We start from the raw sequence: 6000 nt of genomic DNA, 5'->3' as shown, positions 1-6000 counted from the left end.
CATCTTATTGCATCAGCCGTCTAGACTTCAACCTGTGGTCTTCTATCTAAAATTGGTACCCAAGAATTGCAAACTCTTAAACATGGCTGTGCCTCAAGAAAAGAAAGTAACATATTAGAGTCTGCAAGTTTTCAATGCTTGAAGAGTCTGTGAATTCCTGTAAGGAAGTTAGTTTTTTCTCTGTCCTTCGGGTCCTCCTGTACCTACAGGGTGTCCCCCAAAAAATGTATACACACTTTTCAGTAGATTCTATTACATTTTGAAAATGAAATGCATTTTAATAAATACTGCCTTTAAAATTATTCAAAGTGTGTATGTATTTTGGGGGAATATCTTACCTAATAATAGACAAACATGTAAATTGACCGTACCTCTGCTACGCCCACAGCCAATCAGGAGTGAGTATGAAAATTAACCCAACAAAGATGGTGGGTTAATTTGCATATGCAGGTGCGGAGAGGCCAGGCGGGCCGGGACTCCTGCTATGAGTGGTAGGGGGCGCAGAGGGAGCTACAGGAGTGGTGCTCCGGCCGGGAGCAAGGACCTGCAGGCTCCTGGGTAGCCGGGAGCAAAGCCAGGGGAAGGAAGGCCTATTCTTGCACGAATCTTCATGCAACGGGTCTCTAGTATATATATTTCTTACAGGGTCCAGTGCTGTCACTGGAAACAGCTTACTTTCACCCCGACAGCATGGGCAATGTTAGGGGTCAGAAGGGGATCTATTTCTACCTGGTCTGAGGTTTCAGTCAAAAATTGCTGGGCCCTAGCTGGTTTGGCTCAGTGGATAGAGTGTGGGCTTGTGGACTAAAAGGTCCCAGGTTCTATTCTAGTCAAGGGCACAAGCTTGGGTTGTGGGCTCGATCCCTAGTGGGAGGCATGCAGAAGGCAGCCAATCAATGATTTTCTCTCATCATTGATGTTTCTATCTCTCTCTCCCTCTCCCTTCCTCTCTGAAATCAATAAAAATATATTAACAACGACAAAAAAAGTTGCCGGGCAGAGTGGGGGGCCCACGGGCATATGGTCTCTTCACATGGCCATCTGTGTCCTAATCTCCTCTTCTTAGAAGGACACCAGGGCCCATCCGATGACCTCATTTAATCCAAATTATTTCTTTAGAGGTCCCTTCTCTAGATGTGGTCATATTCTGAGTCCCTGGGTGTTAGAGCATGAATATATGAATTTGGGTGGGGAGCACAGTCATCCCATAGCAGTGCCTTTTACAGGAAATCATCTACGGTCATCCTTTTGTCTAGCCCCGACTGCCGAAGCACTGGGGATTACATAGGCAGTAAATGACTAGGCTGGCCATTCTCAAATGCATTAAGCCTCTGCCTAATCGGGGCTCACCCAGAGCAGCCACTTTCCTGCCTCAGCCAAGAACTCTCATCAAGGCTGTGACCCACATGCCCAACCGTGTTGGCCTCAGATCCTCTCCGGGATGCTCAGGGTGGCAGCTCGCAGACTTGCCCTGGGAGGTCACCTCTCTGGAAGCTCCGATTCAGCCCACCACACTGCCCACGCCTCCAGGTGAGCAGAGAGATGGCACAGCCTAGGCTTAGGCTGCAGGGAGTCTGGGATACATGAATGGGGGGGAAGGGCGGTTTGGGGGAGGGGGGTTCATTCTCTCCCTTCACATGCCTGGTTCCTTCCCATCATGGCCTTGTGTACACTCGTGACTCCAGGATCCCAATAGTGTTAACCGATTGGGAGACCTCTGCCCTGTGAAAGAGCGGATTTCATCTGCAGGCCTCGATATGAGCACCTTCTCCCAGGGGCTGCGTGGGGTGCCCTGGGGATCTGCCCAGAACACTGGGCCTGGTTTCTCTAAGCAGGCGTGTGTTTGGCACCGCCTCTTCTGCACTGGCCCCCGAGCCGCCTGGGGGATGGATGTAGGGTAACGGCTGGCCCAGCACCTGCACCAGGCTCCTGCCCCGCAACCCTTCAGCTGAGGCCGGCCCTGTGGACATTGGGGACGCACAGGTCTTTGTTGTGGGGGTTCCCTGGGCACTGGAGGGTGTTCAGCATCCCCTGGCACCCACCCCCTCCAGTTGTAAGGACCATAGATGTCTCCCAATGTTCCCAAACGTCTTCTGGTGGAATAAACACCCTGATGGTGGGGCGCTGCTGTGGAGCTTCGGGGCCTGAATGAAAAGTTGTAACAATTCAAATTACAAACCCGGCCAATGGCCTCCACTCTTTCCTCTCCTCCCCTCCTCACACCCTCTGCCTCCCACTTATTTCATATATATATATATATATATATATATATATATATATATATATTATTGATTTTTTACAGAGAGGAAGGGAGAGAGATAGAGAGTTGGAAACATCAGTGAGAGAAACATCGACCAGCTGCCTCCTGTACTCCCCCTACTGGGGATGAGCCTGCAACCAAGGTACATGCCCTTGACTGGAATCAAACCTGGGACCCTTCAGTCCGCAGGCCGACGCTCTATCCACCGAGCCAAACTGGCTAGGGCTCCACTTACTTCTTGAACCCACGCTTTCACCCACTCTGTGGTCCTGGTGATTCAGCGGTTCCTCCTCTCCGCTCCTCCTCTCCATCAGGCGGCTCCTCTCTGGCCTCCTTCCCCTGGCCTTGTCTCCCACCTCCATTGTCCTTGTAGTATCTAGGGAATTTATCTAATCTAAATTAGTAATCAAATGCAAATCGCATCACATCACTCCCTGCCTGAAAGCTGCAAGATAAAGTCCAGGCCTCTCACAGGACCTAGGAGGTCTCCCATAACCTGGTCTGCGCAGACCTCTGGACGTATTTCCTAACACGCCCCACTTTCCTCTTGACTCACCCAGTCGTCCTGTTCCCCACGCACGGCTCCATGGCTGCAGCCTTTGGGCCTAGCACGTGCTGCTCCCTCTGCCTGAAACATCTTCCTGGCCAACCTTCCTAATTTCCTTCAATTTCACATCTTCCAGGGAGCCTTCTGTGACCTTCCCAGCTGGCCGGGCACACCTGCATTGTTATACTTCCCACTTACAACCACCAGGTGGCAGCACAAGGCTGTGTTTAAGAGCTTCCTCTCAGACCAAATTGCTTACTACCAGTTAAATGACCCTCGGTAGGCCATCTAATGCCTCTCTGTGCCTTGTTTTTCTTTATCTGTAAGACGGAGGTAAAATGGAATCTATTTCATAAAATCATTGTGTGGATGATATGAGCTAGCAAGTGAAAAGTGCCCAGAAATTCCCATGGCAAATGTCCAACAAGAACTAACTGCTGCTAAAATTTTCTGTTGAGGTATCTGCCTCCCAGAAGACTGGGATCAATATTTCATGTTTAAACATTAATAGCAGAGAGGCCACTTCACAGTTATCTCTTCATTCGGTCCTTAGGGTTTACATTTTCCAATGGACTTGCAAAGCCTCCTGGCCATTTGTAATAACACCACGCACCCTTCACCTCCCACCCCCACCCCAGCTGAGAATTGCTTTCTCAAACGCTTTACTCATTTATTTCTTCATCAGAGGGGACTTTCAAAGCACTCTGATCAGGCCACTCCTTGCTTCAAAGTCCTGCCTGGTTCACAGTTGCCTGGAGAATAAAGTCCAAATGCCTTAGCCCAGTTCTCAAAGGGTTTCCGGGACTAACACAAGGTTGTTTCCACCAACTGTCATAACCAATCCCACATACTTCCTAGCTCCAGGGGTCCTTCTTACACTCATGGCTGTGTTTACACAGAGTTCTGCCTAACACACTTACTCTCTTTTTCCTGGAGCCTTTCCCCTTCATCACATCTCCCCCCAGCAGCACCCCAAAATTATCTCTTCCCTTCCCTGTGTTTCCATTGCAGGTTGTATATATCACTCTAATAGAAATTGTCTCACCAGTATTAGTGTTGGCATCTGACTTTTGAGAATGGATTTTCATATGCTTAGTACAAGTTCATAAATTTTTCAGTAAAGACAGTCTTGGGTTTTATGTAAATGCATCTTTTTTTCTCCATTAAAGTGACAGTGTTGGAAGCCAGAAATTGTTGAGATTTGACCTTAAAAGCTCAGGAAATTATGCTGAGCTACAAAAGGAGCTTACGCCAGTGTGGCGGATTACAGGTGACCATGAGTTCCTTTCCACTCCCCTTCCAAGAGAAGAGGGACTCACGTGAAAAGGAGAGGCCTGTGACAACTTGGAGGGGGAGGGAGGCCAGCTCTACTCCCACATAGAACCTGGAGGATTACAGCCCCACTCACCATCTGAGTGCAACCAAATGAGGTGGACAGAAGAACCGCCACGCTGAGCCCAGTCAGTCCACAGAACTGCGAAGAGTAATAAAACAGCTGTGTTTTAAGCCACTAAGTCTCAGGTGCTTTGTGATTCAACAATAGATCTTGGAAAAGTCATTCTTAATTACTTTTCCAAAGAATAAGAATTATCACCTTTGCCTCATGTTGACTACTCTAAATTTTGACTTAACAGAACCGTCCCATGCTGATGTATGGTCAGTACATGAGTGGACATTTTAGCAGAGTCAACATGTCTAGATCTGACAATAATCAGATATCCTACAGGGCAAGGACAGGTGAGTTTTATTCTTCTCTCAACTTGGGCAGGAAAACAGAGTGCCCATTAAATGAGAAATAATTGAGCGGAATTGAACATAAATTCCTGCCATTTGGCTCTGGGTTTATCACTCCTATTTTCTATGGAAATAATGAGAATTGATTAGCCATGGGGAAAAACATACCATTTATTTGCTTAAGCACACTAAAATATTTTCTGAAATAAAAATGCTCAAGAAATATCTGTGGGCTTTTTAAAACCTAAACTTGATATTTTAATCACAAGTAATACCTAAATATATGAGTCTGACCAAGTAACAAGTTATGATTGTTCAATCACACACAAAAAAAGAAAGGGAAGACTTACAATCACCAATTCCTGGTGTCCACAAGCTGGACAGTAACAGTCAAAATACATGTCCTACCCTGACTGGGACACCCCAAGCATCACCCCACCCTGAGAACTCTGGTATTTTGATTCTAGCCATTGCCTACATCAAAGAAGCAATAAAGTCAAAATCACATAAAAGTAGTTATTAAGCACTCACTCAGTCATTCATTTATTCATTTATTGGTCATTTTCTACATGCCAGGCCCTGGGCTAGCTCTGGAGATACAGCATTCATAGCCATAGTTACACCTTCAGCCAATGTCAAATCAGTCTTCACAGCCACGCTGAACATCTTCTGCATTAGTTTCCTATTGCTGCTGAAAACACACACACACACACACACACACACACACACACACACACACACTTAGTGGATTAAAATACAAATTTATTATCTTACAGTCCTAAAGGTCCAAAGTCTAAAATGGGTTTCACTGGGAGAAGTCAAGGTGTAGCAAGGACATCTCTCTCCTGAGTCTCTAAGTTAGAATCTGTGTTCTGCCTTTTCTGACTTCTAGAGACCTGCAGTCCTATCTCGTGGCCCATTTCCACATTCACATCATTCTAGCCTCTGCTTCCATTGTCACATCTTTTCTGACCCTGACCTTGACCCTCCTGCCTCTTATACGGACCTTTGAGATTACAATGGACCAGATCAGATGTTCCAGGATATCGCGCCATCTCAAAAATACTTAACTTAATCAAGCTGCAAAGCTTTTTTAATCATATAAGGTAACAGTCATAGGCCTGGGGATTAGAAAGTGGACATTTTGGGGGGCCATTATTCTGCCTACCACTCCCACCAATGCATATCATATGTCAGGCACAATGAAGACCCCAAAAACATTTATAGATAGGTCCATGAACTCTTGAAAATATGGGCAGAATGAGAAATGTCTTCATCTCTCATTGAGTATGTAGATTCCTGGGAGCACAGTTGCCGGGATTCTGATCACTTAAGCCCAGGGCAGAGCCATGAACCTGCCTTTAACTAGACCCTAAAGAGAAAGCAAAGCAAAGGGCCCCTGGGCCACACCTGACAAACAGTTTCTAGATTCTAGCAAACACTACAAAATAGTCCACGT

Source organism: Cnephaeus nilssonii, assembly GCF_951640355.1.
Source record: "Cnephaeus nilssonii genome assembly, chromosome: 10".
NCBI classification, from domain to species: domain Eukaryota; kingdom Metazoa; phylum Chordata; class Mammalia; order Chiroptera; family Vespertilionidae; genus Cnephaeus; species Cnephaeus nilssonii.
Note: the sequence above shows the minus strand (reverse complement) of the source record.